Source organism: Ambystoma mexicanum, chromosome 3q, assembly GCF_040938575.1.
Source record: "Ambystoma mexicanum isolate Mex_15411 chromosome 3q, UKY_AmexF1_1, whole genome shotgun sequence".
NCBI lineage: Eukaryota > Metazoa > Chordata > Amphibia > Caudata > Ambystomatidae > Ambystoma > Ambystoma mexicanum.
In genome coordinates, this window is record NC_090926.1 from 1,080,853,223 (window position 1) to 1,080,876,028 (window position 22,806).

A 22,806-nucleotide genomic window follows, 5' to 3' on the forward strand; every position below is an offset into this window, starting at 1 on the left:
GTTCGATTCCACAGTAAGACGAACACAAAAAACAAACGCGCCTGCTGTTTAAGGGGATGTAGTGCACGTTTCAACTAATTCCTACACTTGCCCACTTCGACCAGTGTCTTGCTTGTGCGAGGCGAGACTTTGATGTCTTTGTATTAAAGACGATTTGCCTGCTGTGTAGATATGCTCTCCTCCACATCTCTCGCTTCTGACAGGTTTCCTCTTATGCATATGCAAGCATGTTTTAGGCTCCTGCTTTCTTAGGAAAAGCATCTTTAGTGGGCCGAAGTCATCATACTAAGCAGGGTCGCCTGCCTCAGACAGTGTGTGAACCTTTCAGTATAGTCAGCCTCACTAAATGTATGGCTTTATGCTGTCCTTCTTGATAACACTGCCTTACATGTAAGAACACAGCTGCTATCAAGAGTGGCTTTGTTCCAGGTTTGTAACATTGTTTCAGTATAATTTCTTGACCTGTTTGGATGCATTGAAATGCATGCGTTCCTTTGGGCATAAGAGAACGGTGCTAGGAGAGTGGGGTGTTCTCACTTGCATCGAAGTCTCTTAGTTGGTTTGTTTTTGTCCGGTTCCTTGCTTTTTTACTAATAAATTGTTCCCAAATCCACCGGAATAGTCAGTGGTAATTCTTTTCCATGACACTTTCAGCACTAACCAATTGAGGACAAGGCAATGGCTGATGAAGTGGGGTATGTGGCGCTCTTACATGCCAACATTTTGCAGGGGAAAGTGGGAGAATTGTTTGTTTGTTTATTTATTTATAGAGGTATCTAGGCGCGTTACAAGTTATCTTATCGGCTTGCATGTTACATATAGGTTTAGGTACATAGTATGATGGTTACAAGACATTGTACAATATTTACATAGTACATTATTTACAGCAACGGAATTGTGCTTTTACAATGGATGGAAACAGGCAAAGTTACAAGACATTGTACATTACTTACAGCAACTGAATTGTGCTTTTACAATGGATGGAAACAGGCAATGTTGCAAGACATTGTACAATATTTACATAACACATTATTTACAGCAAAGGAATTGTGCTTTTGCAATGGGTGGCAGTCAAGGGTCCTTGGCAAAGAGCCAGCTTTTGGTGCCTGAAGCTGAAGAAAGACTGATCGGCTCTTAAGGTGGTGGGTAGGAATTCCAAAGCTGGGCCACCATGACAGGAAAGCTGCTACCCCCAGCTTTTTCAGTTTAAATCTAGGGTCATTCAAGCAGAAAGAATGTATGATCCTAGTGGGGCGTGCCAATGTCTTTTTCACCATTTTTCACCATTTCTAAGTATTTAGGGGCAGAATTGTTGAGGCATTTATAAATGAGGGAAACAGTTTTGAACTGTATCCTGTCCTTTACAGAAAGCCATTTATTCTTCCGTCTGATCTCAGAAATATGCTGTCTTTTGGGGATCCTTAGTGGAGATCTGAGAACATTGTTCTGTAGTATTTGAAATTTATTGTTAATGTCATTGCTAGCACCTAGGTAGAGTGCATTGCAATAATCTAGTCAGGTGCCAGCAGATTGGATTGGAAAAAAAGAAAAAGGCCTCGCCTTTTTTTTCAAACCTGAAGTACGGACACCTCCAGACGGGCGATTAACTGTGGCTTCAGCTACACGGGTTGTCTGATGGTGTTTTACTCAGAAACAGGAGGAGGGCCCAGCTCTCCTATTGTTTCTGAATAAAGGGTCATCATGCATTAACCGCGTGGTTAATGGGCTTTCATACTGCATGATGACTCTTTAATCAGATACAATAGATGAGTCTGGCCCTCCAGTTTCTGAGTAGGGAGTCGTCAGCAGCAGATAGACCTTTCACCTAAGGAGCCCATGGTTTTTAATCATGCGGCTCCTTGAATGAAAGGGCTGCTTGCTGCGTCTGAAATCTGGGGTGCACTGGTGTCACACCTTGGAGCACCTAGCCCCTCCTTGTGTGGGCTGGCGCACCAAAGGTAATCATGCCAGTGTACGCCAGCACCCCCTTAGGCGAGGAGGGCTCTTGTTAGGGGCGTGGCCACATACCATAACAAGAGCCCCTCCCCCCTTCAATTTAGTATCCCACTTAAAGCACTTGAGCTATGAGTCGAGGAGGCAGCAGTAACTTAGTACTGAAGCTTAGCAGGTATTCCGGTCTGACTGAGACCTAGCTGAAGCATGGGTGCTGAGAGGTAGTCGTGGTGATGTCCCCTTTAAGAGTGTGTCATGACTGCCTACCAATAAAAGGAACGTCAGCCGGCAAGTGTGTTTAGAATGGCAGCAGGCTCGATGAATGCACTTCTGTCTCGTATCTCACTTATTGGGCCTGCAGGCCGACGCTTTATTTTATTTATTTTAATTCTTCTTAAAATAAATAAAAAATAAATTTAATTCTTCTTCTTCACTTTATTTATTTATTTTAATTCTTCTTAACGTGCCAAATTGCCCACAGGCCTGAAGGCGCACAAAAAACACGAAACAAACAGACGATCAAGGAAAGGAAAACCCAATATTCCAGGAGAGTGCATGAGAGCTAAGAGGGCGCAACTCTGGCAAGGTCTGCAGTCTGATGCCTTGTGATCATGGTACTGCGGCCCCCACTGATCTGGTTGCTCGCAGATCAGCGAGTGTGACCACTGTCCAGCCATGTGCTCATGGATACATTGGTAAGTACGTGGCCCCAGCAACTGTCCAAGTCTGTGTTATCACGGCAACGTTGGTGCTTGCTGTGTGCCCCCAGCAACAATCTGGCTGCTCTGTGTGCCCAGCCTACAACAACAGAATGTTATACTGGGTGCCCCCAGCACTGATTGAGATGGCCGGTGTGCCCACAGAATGCCCCATAACAATGGTTGAGGTTGGGGGCAGTGCACAAACACAAGATTTGACACAATCCGGTATTGATGACTGTTATTGACAGCAGGAGTCACCGACAACTAACAGAGGTAGTAAGCACTGAGGACGGGTGGGGGGGGAATATGGGAGCCAGCAGGAGGCAGTGGCAGAGGCCGGAGGCCGTAACAGTTGACAAAACACAGATAGCAGGACACAGAAAGGGGCCATGGGCCAGTAACCAAGGTGCTGCCTGGATCAGCAGTCAGGGAGCTGGGGTACGCACTATGTATTATTTTAACAGACAGCACATGGGTGAGGGTTCGACTGCATAGTTGCCAACATGACCCATTCCAATCTGTAGGTGCTTATCCAGGCCTGGTTTTTCCTTTGCATTCTGGGATTTATAGTCCGAGTTTTATAATGGAAAAAGTGGAACTATATGTCCCAGAATGCAAATGAAAAAACCAAGACTGGATAAGCAACTACAGATTAGAATGGGTCATGCTGGCAACTATGCTTGGATTGTCAAAACTTTATCAATCGGGGCAGAATTAAGGACCCTTTCCATAATGAAGCTGTGAATGTCCCAGAAATTAGTGTTTCAGATTCTGGCATGCGCAATCGATTGTACGTAATGACGGTGGCTGCAACCATCCTTCCTTGTATTCAGGGATCGGGAGGAAGCCAGTTGAGGTTGCGATTCCCAGATCTCATCGCTGATAAGTGTAACTGTCACCCAGCTGCTGATGTTCATCGTGGAAACTATAACCGGAAGAGAGGCGTCCCAGTAACATTTATTACAAGTGAGTCCTGGCGCCAAGCAGACCGCCGCGTAGGTACTTGCATAGCAGGTCTGTGTCGCCATAGGCTGAGGCCTCCACTCACCATTACCAAGCCGCCGCATGAAGCCGGACTCAAAATGTGAACGTGATCTCCATTTCTGTAAAAAAAATAAAAGCTCTTTTCCACATCCTAAAGCCATACTGAAGGTTAAAGTTTAGCAATGGTGAAGGTTCTAATATCTTCGTTTTGGAGAACTGGAAAGAATTATTGGTGGGAGACCAGCGGAGTTCTAATCGAACTAGAGTGTAAGTTACATTGGAACTCTTTGGGGTGACCCATAAGCAGCTGTCCTGGTAGCCAGAAATGGAAACCTACTATTACCCCAAGATGAACCCATGACAACTTCAGGATGGGTTTGGAATTGTGAATGATTATTGATAGCAAAAGATTTAGGAAAAGGGTTTCGATTACCCCAGGATATATCACTTGTTTGTAAGATAGGTGGTATTACTAAAGGGTGAGTCTAGTTAGAAGTATGAGTCAATGCTAAAATTCACCAGGCAGAGGTCACTGTCAAAATAAACGCACTCGTGAGTTTAACAATCATTTATTGCAATAAAGACAAAGCTTCCACAGAAAGGCCAACAAGTAACATCATCAGAGGGATGCTGTAAGTGTGTGCTGCTAGCATTACAGTGAGCATGCTTTTTATAGGAAAATAATTACATTGAGTCTTATGTCTGGCCTGAAATCCAGACACTTCCAGACATACAGTTTCCTGCCAAAACACTTTTGGCTGTTTTCCCCAGACATTTCGGCGAGATTTACAAAGGCCGGACATCGCAAATGATCATTACTCATATGACTTATCTGGACAAGAAAAACACATTTCAGGATGCATGTATGACCTTTGACATGCATAGTCGTACAAACAAGCTAATTCATCACACTTGACACAGTGGGGAATTTGCAAGCTACACATCTCTTGCTGCAGCAGTGATAATAATGTCCATTTATGGGCTGTTGGACAATAGCAGGACATATCCTTCTACAGAGTGACGCACAAGCGCCTGACACAAGTTCCCCTTCACACATTTCCCAGAGAATAACACCTCCAAATATAGATACGTTTTATGCTTATGTCTCGGGAAAGAGTGCGGATGCTAGCAATCATTTATCCATGAGAGGGAGAACCCAGAGTCAGTGAACACATGCTGACTTGCAAGGCCGCTTTCTGTGGAAGGGAAGTGTAAAAGTGCTAACAGAAGCTGTTTATGTAGCTTTACGGGAATGGAGAGCAGGGGGACATAACTAAATCTATGAGTAATATGTGCTAGAGGCGAAAACCCTGGGCCTCGTGCGCAGACACAAAAGCAGTTGGTTTAACATGGACATATAATGCTATAACATGTGCAATGTCTTGCTGAAGCAAACAAATATGGCATTTACATGATTTTGGTATTTACAAACAACCCTTTTGCGTCAGCAAGACTTTATCAGTAATACACCTGGTTTGGTTTGTATTCATTCATTCTTTCAATTTCGTTGTCTGACACATCGGATCTTTTGTAACCCCTCGATTGCCTCCTCCAATTTTATCATCTCATTGGTGGCCATGGCATTAGTGGGTTTGGGTGCCAGTGCTCCCATCATTTTCCTGCAGCAATCTCCTATGACAGACATACATAAGGGAAAGCACTGAATGCCACAGCAGCAAGCAGCCATTAATCCTCCTATGACAAGAAGAGGGGTGAGGAGCTTCCATCCCCAGCTCCACAATAGATCCCAGAACCAGGATGTCCCATCCCCAGGGCCAAATTCAAAATGGATTTGAGCTGCCATTTTATGCATTTCATCGATCCCTTTAAAGATATCGGTGCAATTATCAGGTTTGAAGGTGCAACAGGAAGTGCCAATTATTTTACAAGCTCCTCCTACCTCTGCCAGCATTGTATCCAATACTAGGCGGTTTTGTAGTGCGACCATCCGGACTGCCTGTACTTCCTTAGTAAGGTTAGCCAGTATGTCGCCGGTCACATTTAGTTCCTTTTCCACTAATCTAGCCAGGTGCCTAACACTCCTGGAATTCATAACTATCCCCATGGGTATTACTATGCCCTTTCGGAAATCAAAGAATTCATCCCAAGTGGTGTCTTCCTTAGTGACAACACCTCTTTTCCTTCTTCCGTAATTTCCATGTTCAATTTTGTTCTCCTACTTTCTTTCTTCATATTAACCGTCTCTAATGGTTTGTAATGTAGAGCTAACATTATATAGCCAACAGTACATCTGCCTTTCCAATGGCGAGGCAACCAAAGGAAGGCGTGTTTCCCACAAATAAACATAGCCCCTTCCGGAGGAAGGAAGGGTGCCGACTATTTAAATCCACTGTAATTTGGCAGTTGTGTCGGCCCATAAAGACACTTTTATGATGCGTTTGGGTTCGCTGATAACAAAAGGGGGCTTGTCGAATTATATTCTGTACAGGTATCGGGGAGGGCAATTCCTTCTCTTCCCTCTTTCCTGTAGAAAGTAGGATCGGGTCTATGTTCCTAGTGTCTGGCGGGCAGGGAGTGGATCTATTTAAATACCGGGTTGCATTTGGTGCTAGGGGAATGTAAGGCAATGAAACTTTAATAGTATATGGCTCCCTATTGTAATTTATCCTAACATTGTTGTAGGTCATTGAGTTAAGCATGTCGAGAACCCTTTGTCTATTTTCATCGGTTATTGAGTCGATCAGTTCTTTATATTTACGGTCCCTTTCCGCCTGCTTACGGTTACTTTCCGCTATCCTTCTTTCTGTATTTTCACCGTCTTTTTTTGTTTTATAAATGGTGTGTGTATTATTACGGGAAGCATCCAAGAGAAAATTTCGCAAGGGCACACAGGTATCATTTGTGGCAGGAGTTGCATACCATTCGGGCCCACTTTCATGGCTGTGGGGAACATACGTGCATATATAGCAGTATTTAGAATCTGGTTCATATCATTCATCCATGTCAGGATGCTATTCCTTTGGTGCTTTTTCCGATACTCCTGATCTATATGGGGAATAGTTACTAGTTCTGGTGTTGGAGGCTGAGGTGTGGGAGGCAACAAATTATAGGCAGCATAAATATGGTGCTCAAGGTACCAAAGGAATATGGCGAACCCTACTGTTATAAAGATACAGACAAGGGATAAGATGAGCTTTTCCTTCGGGGTGCATGTATATCTATTAACTCGTGGACGCCTTTGTCCTGCGTCCTCGTTATCCATTATAACAACATAACAATCTACTTTGTTCCCTCGCACAGGGCTGATCCCAGGTGGCTGAGTTCCGGAACTTGGCTGCCAAATGTCACACTAATATATATATATATATATATATATATTACACAAAAAGTTCAAAAAGTCCCTAACAATTACCCTAACGGTGCCGTCCGTTTATGCGCTAGATCGCAGGGGTTGCGCAGTATAACCCGTTCTGCTGTCACCACTTCTGGCTCCTACCTTGACTCGTCTCGTTGAGGCTACTTCCTACCCTTGAGGGGACGCTGAGGCCACTTCTTCTGTGTCTCGGTGGGGCTACCTCCTACCCAGGAGGGGTTGCTGAGGCCACTTCTTCTGTATGTTCAATTGTCCTTTGTTTGTTCCAACCCTTTACCAAGTCCTTTCTCAGCCAGATGTCAGAGTTCAAACATAGGCAATCAGTGTTGTTTCCTAGGGCGGCGATTATACCTTGGAGCGTCCTCCGTCGGTTCGGCTGCAAAATGATCTGTGTCCTTGGTCGGGGGGGTGGACTATCTGAGGTGGTGCCTTTTTGAGATGATTGGCATGTATCCACGTCGTGTCCAGCTACCTTGACAGCGGTCTGTGTTGCTAAGAGGACCAAGAGTAGGCCTGCAAGTAATTAGTGCGATCAAAACTTTTCACCAGGACATAGTACCCTGGTTTGATGGCGTGGCCCTCTCCTTCTAGGGCCGGCAGTGCTGCTTCTTTCACCTGTTGATGGATAATAGACAGTTTATGCATGAGTTCAGCACAGTAATCCCTCAACAATGGCTGCTCAATGTTACCAATAACCCTTGGCTTAGGGATAGACCAGGCACTTGGGGGGCGGCCCATCACAATCTCAAAAGGGGGACAATTTGTGCGTCCCCTTTGGAGTGGTCCGCATACTCAACAATGCCAAAGGAAGGGCATCTGGCCAGTTCCAGTTTGTGGAGGCACAGATTTTTGCCAGTTTGTTTTTGACTACGGCATTCGATCGTTCAATAATCCCGGCACTCTTGGGATGATAAATGCAATGGAATCGCTGATCGATACCTAAGGCAGTACATACATACTTCACAACTTGACCAGTAAACTGTACTCCGTTGTCGGAATACAGAAGGCTGGGCCCGTGTAATGGGGCACCCAGTATTTCAGGATATATTTAGCTGTGGAAATAGCAGTGTTGTCTCTTAGTGTTGGAAGCATCCGTCCAACCAGAGAACCTACACCTCATTACAAGACAATATTTGAGTTTAGCAACTGGTTCCATTTGTATAACGTCCATGTATACTACTTCAAATGGCTGTGTAGGGAGTCTGCTATGACCTGCTGGTACCTTCATAGATTTGCCCACATTGTGCTGGAGGCAGATGACACACTGTGCTGCCCACCTCCTGCAATATGATCCAATTTTCCGTTTTTTCCATACTTTGCTCAGAATGTCCTCCATTGCACCTGCATTTACATGGGCATTCCCGTGTGCCATATCAACTACCATGGGTAAATAACTGTCAGGGAGCAACCCTCTAATTTTGATTTTGTCCAGCCACACCCCTTTAGAAGTTTGTCCATTGTTACTGTCTTTAGTCCATGCTTTAATTTCGCAATCTGCCGCTTTCTTTTGAATGTCCTTTACTATCTCCTCAGGGTCCTTTCCCAATTCACCTTCATCCCTCTTCCCATCCACATCCCTTTGCAGCATGTTACACTCTGGAAGGGGCAGTTTACAGTGTTCCACGGCATATTTAGCCACCTGGTCTGCGAAATCGTTTCCCTGCCCCACAAAATCTATCACCTTTTTATGGGCGGAGCACTTCACTATAGACACCTGAGCGGGTTCAGCCAATGCCGCCAATAATTGGTTTATCAATTCACCATGTTTTATTTTGGTACCATGTGAGGTGAGAAACCCTCTTTCTTTCCACAGCAGGCCAAAGTTAAAGGCCACACCATGTGTATAGGCTGAATCCGTATAAATGGTTACAGTTAAACCTTTGCTCAATTCTAGAGCCTTTGTCAATGCCCTTAATTCTGCAGCTTGCGCTGATAACTCGGGTATGCGTTCCATACGGACAATTTCACTTTCAGTTATCGCGTACCCAGCCACGGTCTCCCCACTTTCAAGCTTGTAACATGAGCCATGACAAAATAGAACCCCATCACCTCCCTCCAGGGGAAGGTCACTCAGATCGACCCTACCTCGGGTCTGCTCATCAGTGCGTATAAGGCAATCATGCATGTCTTGATCTCCCTCACCACTCGGCAAAAGGGAAGCTGGGTTTAAAGTATTGCATCTCATGATAGTTACATTTGGTGCAAACAATGTCAATTCATATTGTGTCAAGCGGGCTGCTGTAAGATTGAGTTCTATTGAGCAACACATCTACGGCATGGGGAACTCTCACAATTATAACAGTTCCCAACACTAAACCAGCACTCTGCTTGAGAGCTACCGCTGCTGCGGCAACTGATCGCATGCAAGGGGGAAGTGCTGCAGCCACACTGTCCAACGTGCTAGAGAAATAAGCACAAGGCCTTTGCTTTCCATTTTGTTGCTGAGTCAATACAGATAGGACACAACCTTTTTGTTCATGTTTGAAAAGAGTAAATGGCTTGTCATAATTGGGTGTCCCAAGCCCGGGGGCACTACACAAGGTGCTTTTCAAAGCATTGCAGTCCTCTCTCATTTCTTGCGTGCAGGTGAAGGGTATCTGATCCTTTTGTGTCTTCAAACATTGTAACAGGGGTTTTGCTAGCAGGGAGAACTCAGGGACCCAATGGCGGCAATATGAGGTGATACCCAACAGTCGTCTCAATTCTTTCAAGGTACGGGGATAGGCCATTTCTTGAATTAATCGCACCCTTTCAGGTGACAGTGATCAACCCTCTGCAGTGAGAACATATCCCAAATAATCAACTTTAGGCATCACATACTGCATTTTCTTAAGCGACACTTTGTGACCATGATATGCCAAATGTTGTAACACAATCAAGGTACCTTCTTTACAACTCAATTCAGTGTCTCCACAAATAAGAATATCATCCACACATTGGATGATCATCACACCAGGAGGTAACAAAATTTCATCCAACTGTTGTTTTAGCGCTTGGCTAAAAATAGCCGGGCTCTCTGTGTAACCTTGTGGTGCTTGACAAAACCTGTATTGTCGTTGTGCTAACACAAAGGAGAAAATATATCTATATTCATCAGCTATGGGTATGGAGAAAAAGGCATTTTTCAAATCCACAACGCTAAAATAGGTAGCCGTGGGGGGAACCATAATAAGAATACTAGTCACACTGGGGATAACTGGATACCTGGGATCCACAACTTAATTAATCTGAGATCAATAATAAATCTGTACGGGGTCACTTCATCTCCTTTCTTATGGACTGGAAGAACCGGAGAGTTACAGGGACTGTCGTCACATTTTTCAACAACCCCAAGCCGTATCAGGTCCTGTACAATCCTAACCAATGCTGCTTCCCCTTCTGGAGATATTCTATACTGTGGGGTTCGGGGCAGAGACACCATGTTTTACCTTGATCACAACAGGGGGAATGTTCAAAACCCCTACATCATTACTGCTAGTAGCCCAAAGCTCTGCGGGCAATGCCTGTAATTCTGGCGGCAAAGGTTCAGTCAGACAACAAACACCAACTGTGGTTTTACATATGGTCATTCGAACACCTGTCGGAGAACAATAAATGGTTGCATTTAGAGCTTTCAAAACATCCAATCCAAGGAGATTCTCAGGACACCTGTTAGTAAGTAACCATTTGCTAGTCAATTTCACTCCACATATAGATGTCTCAACTCTCTGGGACACTAGAGTACATATGGGATCCCCACCGAACCCTACAGAAACCACGGTGTCAACCAAGCATTTAACGGTGGGGTGCTGTCCTATTTGCAATTTAACATATGGTCCCTTCTGGTCTATAGGAACAGACACCGCCTCCCCAGGTTCACTAGGGGCGTTTCAACTCATTGCTGCTGTATTATCAAAGAACATCATTCCACTCAATTCATCTTCTGCAAACCCATTGCCATTCACTCCAACCATTTGTCGCTGCGCCGCGCCAGTTGAGAATACATTATTTTCAGGGTTTACAAACCTTCCCTGTCCTTGGGATGGTCCCGTAGGAGGTCCACCTCGACCTCTTCCTCTTCCACCCGCCGGTTGACTACCTCGTGCCATCAATATGGGACACTCGTTTTTCCAATGTCCCGCCTGTTTGCAAAATGAAGACTGGTCTATTCGCGGGGGTGTCCATTGCGCAACATTACCTGCAGGGCTTCTTACCTAGGGTTTCTGACCCTTTGGTTTATTATAAGGCGGCTGTACCAACTGTTGCATTAACACTTTGTGCATAAGAGCTTTATCAGCCTGTTTCTTTCCCTCCACTTCCTCCGTTTCCTGTCGCTCATAATATTTTGCCATTTCCAGAATTTGGTGAGAAGTACAAGCCTGCCACGTACTCTCCCCCAACTTCAAGGGGCCTTTAATTCCTTTTCTTAACCCTTTCACAAGCCCCATAGCGAAGTACCTCTGGCTCGTGACATTACTAGTTGTTTGACCACTGTGTGCTTGAAAGGCCCCTTCAAATCTCAGGAAATATTCCCCGACACCTTCACTGGGCCCCTGTACTATAGCATCTAGTTTTTCAACATTTACATCAGTCTTGGGTAAGACTGTGGTAAGAGCCGTCAAAATGCGCACACCTAGGTTTTTTATATTGTCGGGGAGAGGGTCAGTAGGGGGGGGCGCTCTTCGCTAGCTTTCTGTAATTCAGCCCAGTTCAGGGTGTCATGGTCTCTGCCCCTAAAAGGATGCCAAATTTCACTAGGTGTTACCATGGCCATAACGGTATTCACATTCTCAAAGGTTAAAGTCCCTGCTTTAAACAGTGTTCTTAATTCTTTGTAAAACCCTGCTGCGTTCGTTCTAGGATCAGGGGGTACTTTTGGCAATGCTCATTAACTCGGATCGCGTCAGGGGAACATATACATAGGTTTTGGTATACTTTACTTCACTCTGGTCGCTAGTTGTTACTGTTGAGACACATTCCCGAAGGGGCATTGCAATGATTGTTGGAATCATGGACTCTACTAGGTTCTGGAATAACTTACAGAACCTCCCTTCTCTTCTTTCCCAATCTTGACCTATCCTTACTATCTCTTGTTCACATTCCCGTGCCGTTCTGCAAATTCCTTCATCACTGTCCTCATTGCATCCGGATTCAATTTTATTAGGCTTGTCAACCACTTAACCTTTACTGCCTCATCCTGACTCTTAATATACTCATCCATTCCTTTGCTGTCTTCCCTTTTCCCTCGGTCATTACTTGGTTGGCAAACCGTTCCCCCTTTTCCTTGGCTTTATTCAACAAGTCCTCCCTTCTCTGCTGGTCCAGTCGTGCCCATTCATGCTCATCTTGATAATTCCTTTTTAATTTCTCTATTGCTATGGTGATTCGTGTGTATAGATCCCACAAATATGTTCGATCAGTTTCAGTACTAAGGAAATTATAAAGGTCCGTCAATGAGGAAGTCCATTTATATGGGGTTTCTTTGAACCATTCATGAACTATGCCACCATGCAGCCCCATCACTTTCATAAATTCCTTTTTTGTGCATTCCTTTAGTTCTGCTAGTAACTCAGGTTCATCACCCTTTTTGTCAAACACGTTTTGTGCCATCTGTTGTAGTTCTCGCAACCTCTGTGGGGCCACTCCCTCGCTCCTACTTACTCGTTTCTCTTCCTCTTCTGGGGTGTCATTATCCATCGTCCGCGTTGTGACTGTTCCATCATAAGGTGGCGGGGCTGTGGCCACTGTGGCTGGGGTTACTAACCGCAACAGACCTTCGTTTGTTTTCTCATGTTCCTGATCACTACTACTATACACCTTATGATTTTCCTTTGTCTGATCTGGCAGGGCAGGGTACATTCCTTTACCGAACTTTATCAGTGCAACCCGATCCTCTACATCTAGCTGGTGCTCAAATTCTTTGTTATCTAGTTCACAACAGGCCTTTTCTTGTAAGGTTCGCTTTTGTTTCTTTCTATCTTTTTTTTCTTGGGACATTTTCTGCTTTATCGCTTCTGTTCGCCACTGGCGAATAGTATCGTGTTGGGCGGGGCGGACCTTCTTCCTTAATAATACTAATTCCAGGTGCCCGATTGTCTTAACATCAAAAGTCCCTACTTTAGGCCAGCTAAATTGAACGGACTTCTTTGTGTAGTCCTCCCAGTTTTTGCAAAACTGTACCGCCCCCAGCCCATAGTTAGTTAGCATAGTATAACACGGAGTGCCTTCAGCAGGCGCATGCATAGGCCTCGTTCTTATTTCGGTCATACAAGTTTCCCCATTATTAATAAAATACCTTACCAAACCCAAATAATACGTACCATAAAACTGATACCAATTGTGGCTTACTGTCCACCAATACAATTTCTGCAGATACAATTCACTCACCGCACCAAGGAGACCTCCTTCCTCTGTCTGGTTTGTCTGGTCCTTGGCAGAGCAGTCGTTCTCTCCTTCTTTCTGATCTCCGTCTCAAGATGAGGACTGCACTGTTTTTGCATCAAAGGTGCGATAGAGTTTGGGCCCAGTAAGTCGTCCGCCGGAGACAGGAGCTCAATGGAAGGCACGCATCAAAGCGATGGACTGCATCTACAAGGCCACCAGCTAGGGGTGCCAATTAGTCAATGCTAAAATTCACCAGGCGGAGGTCTCTGTCAAAATAAATGCACTCGTAAGTGAGTTTAACAATCATTTATTGCAATAAAGACAAAGCTTCCGCGGAAGGGCCGACACGTAACAACATCAGAGGGATGCTTTCAGTGTGTGCTGCTAGCATTACAGCGAGCATGCTTTTTATAGGAAAATAATTACATTGAGTCTTATGTCTGGCCTGAAACCCAGACATACAGTTTCCGCCCAAAACACTTTTGGCTATTTTCCCAGACACTGCGGCGAGATTTACAAAGGCCGGACATCGCAAATGATCATTACTCATATGACTTATCTGGACAAGAAAAACACATTTCAGGATGCATGTGTGACCTTTGACATGCATAGTCGTACAAACAAGCCAATTCATCACACTTGACACAGTGGGGAATTTGCAAGCTACACATCTCTTGCTGCGGCAGCGATAATAATGTCCATTTATGGGCTGTTGGACAATAGCAGGACATATCTTTCTACAGAGTGACGCACAAGCGCCTGACACAAGTTCCCCTTCACACATTTCCTAGAGAATAATAACTCCAAATATAGATACGTTTTATGCTTATGTCTCGGGAAAGAGCGTGGATGCTAGCAATCATTTATCCATGAGAGGGAGAACCCAGGGTCAGTGATCACATGCTGACTTGCAAGGCCGCTTTCTGTGGAAGGGAAGTGTAAAAGTGCTAACAGACGCTGTTTATGTAGCTTTATGGGAAAGGAGAGCAGGGGGGACATTCCTAAATCTATGAGTAATATGTGCTAGAGGCGAAAACCGTGGGCCTCGTGCGCGGACACAAAAGCAGTTGGTTTAACATGGACATATAATGCTATAACGTGTGCAATGTTTAAGTCTTGCTGAAGCAAACAAATATGGCATTTACATGATTTTGGTATTTACATATGGATAGTGTACTGAAAAACCACAAGGTAATTTGCAGCCATCTCTTTCCATCTTTGCCTTCTCTGCGAGAGCACTTAAATGCTGTTAACTAAGTTTGCCAATTTAGTATTCAAAACTACAAATCCACCCCACAATGTGACGAAACCAACCTGTAAACTCCCTCATTTCAGTTCTCACCTCTAGCTAACATGGCATCACACCTAATAAACTCCCCCAATTACAAATCATTGCACTAAAATACACACCTTCAATGACCTAAACAGAATCCATTACAGGTCTACCTGCATAACAGACTGCTGACAGTCACTTCACCCCAATATCACTATGAGCAGCTAACAATTAGTTCGACCATTCACCACAACCAAGAAAACACTTGCTGACCCCACCAGAAATCAGACAATAGCACAAAAACATGTACCATTTACAAGTTAACACCAACCTACAAATTCACCAGATCGATGATATAGTTCTACACACAAGCGAACGTGCATCTTCAGTTTCACACAGCAGCATGTGAGCTACAATTAAGTTGTCAATTAGTAGCAGGGGCTGAGGTAGCAACCAAACTCGGTTATAGAGCTGTTCCAATCCATTGCTTTTAAGACCGTAATCTGAATGATTGAGCAGGTGTGGGAACTTGTAGGTGTCACTTTGCTGTCTAAACAGGCATGACTGTTAATACTGTAACAAGGACACACTGTTGAGAACACGTGGTGGTTGAGCTTGTCAAATTAAATCTGTCCAACAAAACTTTTGTGGCAGACAAATGACTGTACTTGATAGTCCAATACTTTGTAGTTGCGCAGATACATCTTTGGGAACTGCAAAATTACATGGAGACATCTGCCAATTTCCTGCTGTGTCTTTCAACTGTCCAGGTGAAATAACAGAGGCGCCTTCTGAGGCAGGAATGTAGGAGGAATGAAAACACTAGCCATCTCTGCCAAAAGACTTAGGCTTTCAGGCTTTTGTGACCATGACTGAACAGCTATTACTAAGTTTGGGAATAGCGGTTTCCAGCCATCAACCTTTACAATAGAATTATCTTTGTAGTTCATGCAACACTCTGTTTTACAGCGCTTCCCAGATTTCAACAGTAGCTGTTTTTCTTCCTCTGCCTTTCTTTTTAAAGCCTGAATTAGTTCCTCTGCATTACAATTGGTTTTAATTATTTCTTCAAATGTTTTCTGTGTCTTAATACACAATTTCTTGGCTGTGGGTATGAAAAAGGCAAGTTAAAACTTCAAAATGTGATTATCAATACAACCGACTTTTTGCTTGAGCTGTACTTTGGGGTAAGCCATTCCTCTTCAGAGTGATCCTATCCGCCCACTTGGTTTAATTTTTTTCTTGCGCTCATTGGCACTTTCCCTCCCTCCCCATGCAGCCCCACAACTCAGTCCAACTGCAAACATACTCCCACCTGGACTATGGTCCCCGAGGGCGTTCAACCCATAGCGCTTTGAGATCATACCAATGGTAAAAGGCGCTCTACAAATGCCAAATAACATTAAGAGAAATCATGTAGACCATCTATACTTTAGAGTTACTCTAGTGTTAAGAGATCCTGTAAAGAGCAGAGGGCATTGTGCAGCACTCATCTGTGTGTGTGAAAAAAGGGAATGCCTCTGTGTAGGCACGTCAGATTTACCCTCCTTCCCCAAACATCAAAAAGATGGACAAAAGAAAATACATTGCTTACCTGCTGACTGGAAAAGCACTACTGCTTTGAAATCCTTTTCGTCACGCATTTCTCTTCTACTTTCATCAAGACCCTCTATCAGCCATTTACAATTAACTTCACCGGGAATTGCCAAAGGCTCAAATTCCACATACTTTGAAATACACAGAGAATTGTTGGAAATAAATAAAAGCACATTAGAGTACCATGATTTGAATGATTGCCTAAAAGAAGAAAGAAACAAAGAAAAAGTACATTTAGTATGCTCCAAGTATTTGTGAAACTTGTCTGTACCCAAAACGATTACCTTAGTGGGCTTGCTATGGATGTTCCTGCCTGATGTGTCCCTATTTGTGAGTGAAGCGTCTCTTGGCGCTTTGTAACTTCTTCCAAGACTTTCACCCAATGTGACTTCAACTAGTTCCATCTGCCCGCTAATAAAATTAGAGGTGGGTGTTCTGGAGAGGCAATACGTTCTTAACTGCAGAGCTACTGTATTTAAAATACTGCAGTCATTTTGAGTGTGTCCTAAGCACCTGTTTCAGTTTCTTGAATGTAAATGTCAACCTTAGAGAGTCCCAGCTTGCGGACAGCAACATGTGCAAGATATTATAGGGACCTAAAATAGGAGGGTATTCCGGGGTTTGAACCCATAACCAAAGTGATCTAGGGGAACAAAAAGTTAATATTACACCTTAGCAGGTATGCCGTTGCTAACATGAGCCTGGCACTACCTTCCAGAAGGGTCAGATGCCTCCACCCAATAAGCATAAGCATTGCTACTGTGCCATAGTTTATGCACTACAGCTGAAAAAGTGCAGCACTCATGAGCAGTGAAAAATACTGCAAAAATTTAAACCAAGCCATGGGTACATTTTGCAGAGGCATGGTTTCTCACACGTGCGCCACGTTCCGATACACGTAGATAAGTAATACTTAGAGGGTCGGGTGCACCTATCTGAGGAAGGCATGGACCTATTCATGTGGAAAATTGTAGGGGTATTGGAGCAGCAACAGCGTTAAAGCCAGAGAGGGGCATTCAGTAGGAGCATGTATCCTTTACTTGGCGACGGTTTGAAAGCAATCAGACTGATCAGTAGAACAGTCATTGTGTGGAACCAGAAAAGAGGGGGGAGGGGGGAGAAAAAACGCCCCACCCACAAAAAGGGGGCCTCTGTATGCTGAACAGCTATGGGCAGTGGTCTTCAAACTGGGTGGCTACTCCCCCCCACAAGGGGGCCCAAAGGATGGCCAGAGGTGGGTTTGAAACTATATTTTTAATAAAGGGGGTGGAGGCTCAGCATAAAAGGTTTTGAAGACCACCTCCCACTTTCAAATAGCAAAGCAATTATCAACACTCATTTCACCTCCAGATCAGAAAACTCATGCCATCGCGCCAGTCCTCTGTTACACACGGCTTCTGAATAATCAAGAAAAGCACGAAAATAGCTCCAAGAGCCACATCGAACGAGAATTAACTGGTTCCATCATTAGACACACAAAAATAAAAATTATAAAAAGAATTCATACCAGATCATCATAGACAAAAGATATTTTCTAATTAATGACAAAGTCATCACAACTAGCCCTAGCAAGAATTCAATAAATAAGTTATAAGGTTTACAGGCAAACGATCTTCAATTAACTGCTGAGGTGCAATGGTTGGAAAAAACAAACCGCATTGAAGGGGCAATAAAAACCCTCCAGGAACCTCATCAATCTATATAGAGAATGGGACACAAGTATAACTAGAACATGCAGTAATCAGTCCGAGTCCCTGAAACGTACGTGTATTTATTTATTATGTAGCAATTTCCCCCAACATTACGTTGAACATAACGAAAATGGAGGAAAGCACGAGTCATGGAGGGAATTAGAACACTGTCCCCCGCGCCCAAAGGCTGGCACAACTTCCCCCTACTGTGAACTGGGGTAAACAAGCTCTCTATGTTCTTTAAAATGAATAGCGTAAAAGCAATACAACATCTCTGCCTCACGGGTACAGCATCCGTAACTTCCAGCAGTGAAAAGCACTAGAATACAAAATTATAGTCTTTGAATGCCAGACAGTTTGCTTTTTATGGGGGGCAGCTTTACATAACCTCTTTAGGGGTGCTTTGACCTTGAACAAAGATTACCTGTCCTGTACACTTAACATTACACATCTCAAACTAATTTATATACTGTGAACAATCTTCCCCAGCTTCAACGAGGTGGGAAGTGGGAGGGGCATGGGCGGGAGTCGAGGCTCTCCTTTAATGCAAATCTCTTTCAGTTGCTGGACAATTAATGGATGCCACTTAGAGACCGGCGTTCTGTGTTTTTTACTTAAAAAAAAAATTAATTGGCTGGTGTTCAATGACTTAAGTGAAAGCAATGAACAGGCCGCAAGCAATGTCGAAGAGAAATAAAAAGATGGGGGGGTAGAGGGGGGGAACGTCTGTCCACTGTTGGTTAGAAGCCTTTTTTTTAATCTCTTCTTAATGAGAGCTTGGATGGCCAATATCTGAAACCATTCTCTGTGTGCAGAAACACAACAGCAAATCTAATGGAGCTTTTGTAAAGCCCAAAGCGCCCTGTGCCACCAGAAGCAGGAAGGCAGGAATCGGAGCGCATTCATCAGGGCATTTCAACCATCCCCGTCTGGCCTGAGACTACACCTGGCGGGTGTGTGCAGCACACGCCGTACCACACAGTGGGTCAAACAGTTTGCCACACACTTAAAAACGTAGCCAGGCTTCATCCCAGCCAAGCAACTGTGCCCTTGGCACCTTGCTGCAGAATTAAGCAATATCGAAGATGCTGTGAAAGTCACACACGCTTCCCACATGCCACAGATCAACAATCCTCACACAAGAGAAACCTATGCCAGTAGGCACCTCTGCACCAGCATGCAGCTGCCTGGGCAAATGATTGTATAAAAGGGCAGGATGGTGCTATGCTTCTAATTTGCAATCAACACATTCTAACAAGGGCTACGTGACACTGCAATGTTCTTAACCAGACGACCAAGTCAAATCTTGAGTATCGCTGGGCCTGTTTCACTCTTTTCTTCACAGGAAAGCACTAGAATGAGTCGCTCATACCGACTGAAGGTGCAATCATGTATACGAGTTGTACCATCCACGTAGCAATGTCTCACACAAGGGCACCGCAAGCACGACGATAATGGAACACTTAATAAGTAAAACAGCAACTAGAGATTTTGCAAAGGTTTGTTTAGTAAAATGTTAAGGGTATTTATATCGCGCATTGTCACCAACGAAGTTGGTGCCCAGGCGCTCTGGCGGATCTGTAAAACAAGAAGGTGGGGAGAAGAGCGAGTAGGAGAGTGAAAGAGGTGGTGTGCTGTTGGCGGCTTCAGTTTGGTATACACTGTGCGCTGAGCTCTGGTGCAAGTATTGGACCGGGGCGAGACCTCGTGTGCTGTTGGTGCTGATTATGTGTTCTTGGTTTGTTGTTGATGCAGTGTGGTAAAGTGTCACAGGTTTCCCCCCTTCTCACCTGTCTGTGTTGTTTATTAGAGTTCTTCGATGGAGTCTTCTTGCGCACAGTGCGGGTCTTGTGTAACCCTGTGTGTATGCCCTCGGGTTCCAGTGTGCATTCAGCGTCCCGATTCCTGGATCGTTCAGGATGTCCGGGAAGTCCTGGAAACAGCGAAGCATGTACTCGGGAAGCGAGTACAAGGAGATCCGGGATGCAAGTGAGGACAAAAAGGGAAGGAATGAATGAGGAGGAAGTAATAGGGGGACCAGGAACCAAAGACGTTAGCAAGAGCGAACTACGGCAGCACACGTCTAGCCACTGCAAGCGGTAGCGTTGAGACGCGCAGGGCCGCGGGGGCGTGTCTGCTTTATAGAACGTGATGCGTCCGACGCAGAATCTGATAAACAGCGTTCTGGGTTTGACGGCCATGTTGGGAGTACTGCTGAGTGCAAGCCTCTATGTGTCAGGGACCAGGAAGTCCAGAAGGGACGCGTCCGATGGTTCATGACAGCATGCCTCCTCTGAAGACGTGTTCCTCCGGGTTTGCCCGGGTGTATAAAATGATACCTTTTGAGTAATATGGGGGCATGGAGGTTTGAGATTGGTTTACAGGTGCGTTCAATGGGAGGGTACCCTTTCCACTCAACCAGATACTGTAGCTGACCACGTCTGTACCTGGAGTCACATATTCTGGACACTTCGTATTATAGCTGGTCATCGACAATTACAGGGGTAGACCTTGGAGCAGTCCGGGAGGACTGGACGTAGGGTTTCATTTGAGACTTGTGAAACACTGGGTGGATCCTTTTCCAGGAGTCTGGTAGTTTGAGTCGGAAGGCCACTAGATTAATAATTTCCTTTATGGAAAAGGGGCCATAGTACCGGGGAGACGCTTATTCGGTCGTAAGTGTCAAGGCAGTAGTTTCGAGGATAGACCTTATCACCCACTGCATAGGAAGGCCCTGGTCTTCTTTTGGAGTCTGCATAATGCTTGGTGTTAGTTCGGGCCCTTTCTAGGTATTCTTTGGCTTCCTTGTGTAAGTGGATGAGGGTTTCAATCCAGGAATCAACTGTAGGTACTGGTGTAGGATGTGGGAGAATGGATGGTAGTTTATACAATGGTGTAAAATGAGCCATGTGAGTGAATAAATCAATGGGGACCATGATAGTCGTGTAGACCTGGAGGGTGGCAATTCCACAATAAAGTCTGTAGCGATGTATTCCCAGGGCCTTGTTGGTAGTGTTGGTTGAAGTAGGAGACCCACCGGTCTCTTGTTATCATGCTTGTTTTGATTGCAGACTGCACAGGCTTGGATGTACAGTTGGACGTCAACCTTCATTTTTGGCCACCAAAATTGTCTTTGTATTAAACGGAGAGTGTTGGTGATGCCGCGATGTCCTGAGTGAAGGGTATCGTGACAGAGGTTTATAACCCTTTGTCGCAGTCTCTGTGTGGGGATGACCAGGCCATTATCCTTGAACAAATACCTGTCCTTTGTTCTAAGATTCCATCGATTCTTCCCTGTAAATTCCTTCCAGATCTCAGAGGACTGGGTTTGAATCCGAATGTCTTCCAGGAGACCGATTGCTTGGGCTACAAAAATTGTGTGGGGAAACATCTTTGGGAAGGACCGATCTTAGTTTCGTAGTCGGGACGTTGGGATAAGGCGTCAGCAATTATGTTGTGTGTTCCAGGGACATGATGGATTTGGAACTGGTACTGGGCGAAGAAGGCGGCCCAACGGGCTTGACGACTATTCCTACATTCCAGAGATTGTAAAACTTGAAGATTCCGATGGTCCGTATGGACCTGAACAGGATGTTTTTCTCCCAGGAGTAGACGACGCCACTCTGTGAAGGCTTGACGGATGGCTAACAGTTCCTTTTCCAAGACAGAATAATGAGTCTCGCTGGGAGTTAGGGTTCGTGAGAGATAAGCGATGAGGTGTTCTAAGTTGTCCTCGAATTCCTGCTTTAGAACTGCTCCGATGGCGTAGTTGGAGGCATCCATCTCCACTAGGAAAGGTGGATCGATGTCAGTTTGAGCCAGGATGGGGGCTTGTGTAAACTCCGCCTTCAATCGTTGGAACGCTTCATCTTGGGCTGCTGTCCAGAGAAAGGGAGTATCCTTTTTGAACAATGTAATAATCAGTTGAACTATCTCAGAAAAGGAAGGTATGAATTTCCGGTAAGAGTTGGCAAGCCCCAGGAAGGATTGAATCGGTTTCACGGTAGTGGCCAGGATAGTATGGCTTTTACTTTTGAGTGGTCCATACACAAATCCTAGATAGTGAACAGTAGAGACATGGAAAAGGCATTTCTCGGGTTTAGCCAGGAGCTTATGTTCACGTAGCTGCTGTAAGACTGCCTTAACATGCTCTTCATGCTTAAGATGGTCCTTGGAATATATCAGAACCAGGTAAACTATGACGAAGAGGAACAGCATATCGGAGAACACCCGGTCCATGAAACGTTGGAAGACCACTGGGGCATTGGCGAATCCGAAGGGCAGGACCAGGTATTCAAAGTGACCAAAGGGTGTTCTAAAGGCTGTTTTCCATTCGTCACCATCCTTTATACGGATCAGATGGTAGGCATCTCTGAGACCCAACTTCGTGAAGATTACTGCTCCTCTCACCGCTTCCAGGATATCTGAGATTAAGGGCAATGGGTAGCGGTCCTTGAGGGTGCATTGATTTAGACCACGATAATCAAGACAAGGCCTAAGCTCCTTAGTATCTTTCTTTGGAAGAAAGAATAACGAAACTCCCACCGGAGATTTGGATGGTCGTATGGTGCCATTTTCAAGATTGGTATCCAAGTATTCTCGGAGGGCACTTTTCTCAGGTTCGGATAGAATGAACATCCTTCCAAAAGGAATCACCGCTGAGGGTTCAGTATCAATAGCACAATCTTCAGGTCTGTGAGGAGGTAGGGCCTGAACTATGGCAGCTGAAAACACATCAGTGTACTCCTGATAGGCCCTGGGGACCTCGATAATATTTGAGACCGTGAATGTGCCCCGCTGGTCTGTCAGCGTACCTTCAGAGGATGTCAACGAGGAATCCAGGGATAGACAGCGAGACATACAGTGCTCGGAACCAAGAAACAAGGATCCTTCTGCCCAGTATGGGTTGTG

At 44.9% G+C, this 22,806-nt stretch overlaps 1 long non-coding RNA gene across 1 annotated transcript in view; it reads right to left on the bottom strand.

Annotated features, from left to right (window-relative positions):
* Window positions 1-4,191: 4,191 nt before the first annotated feature.
* Window positions 4,192-22,806, bottom strand: part of LOC138583267 (uncharacterized) — a 52,398-nt gene continuing 33,783 nt past the window's right edge. The window contains exon 2 of the long non-coding RNA XR_011305192.1: window positions 4,192-7,587. This is a non-coding gene — a long non-coding RNA (uncharacterized lncRNA). The remainder of the gene's footprint in view (window positions 7,588-22,806) is intronic.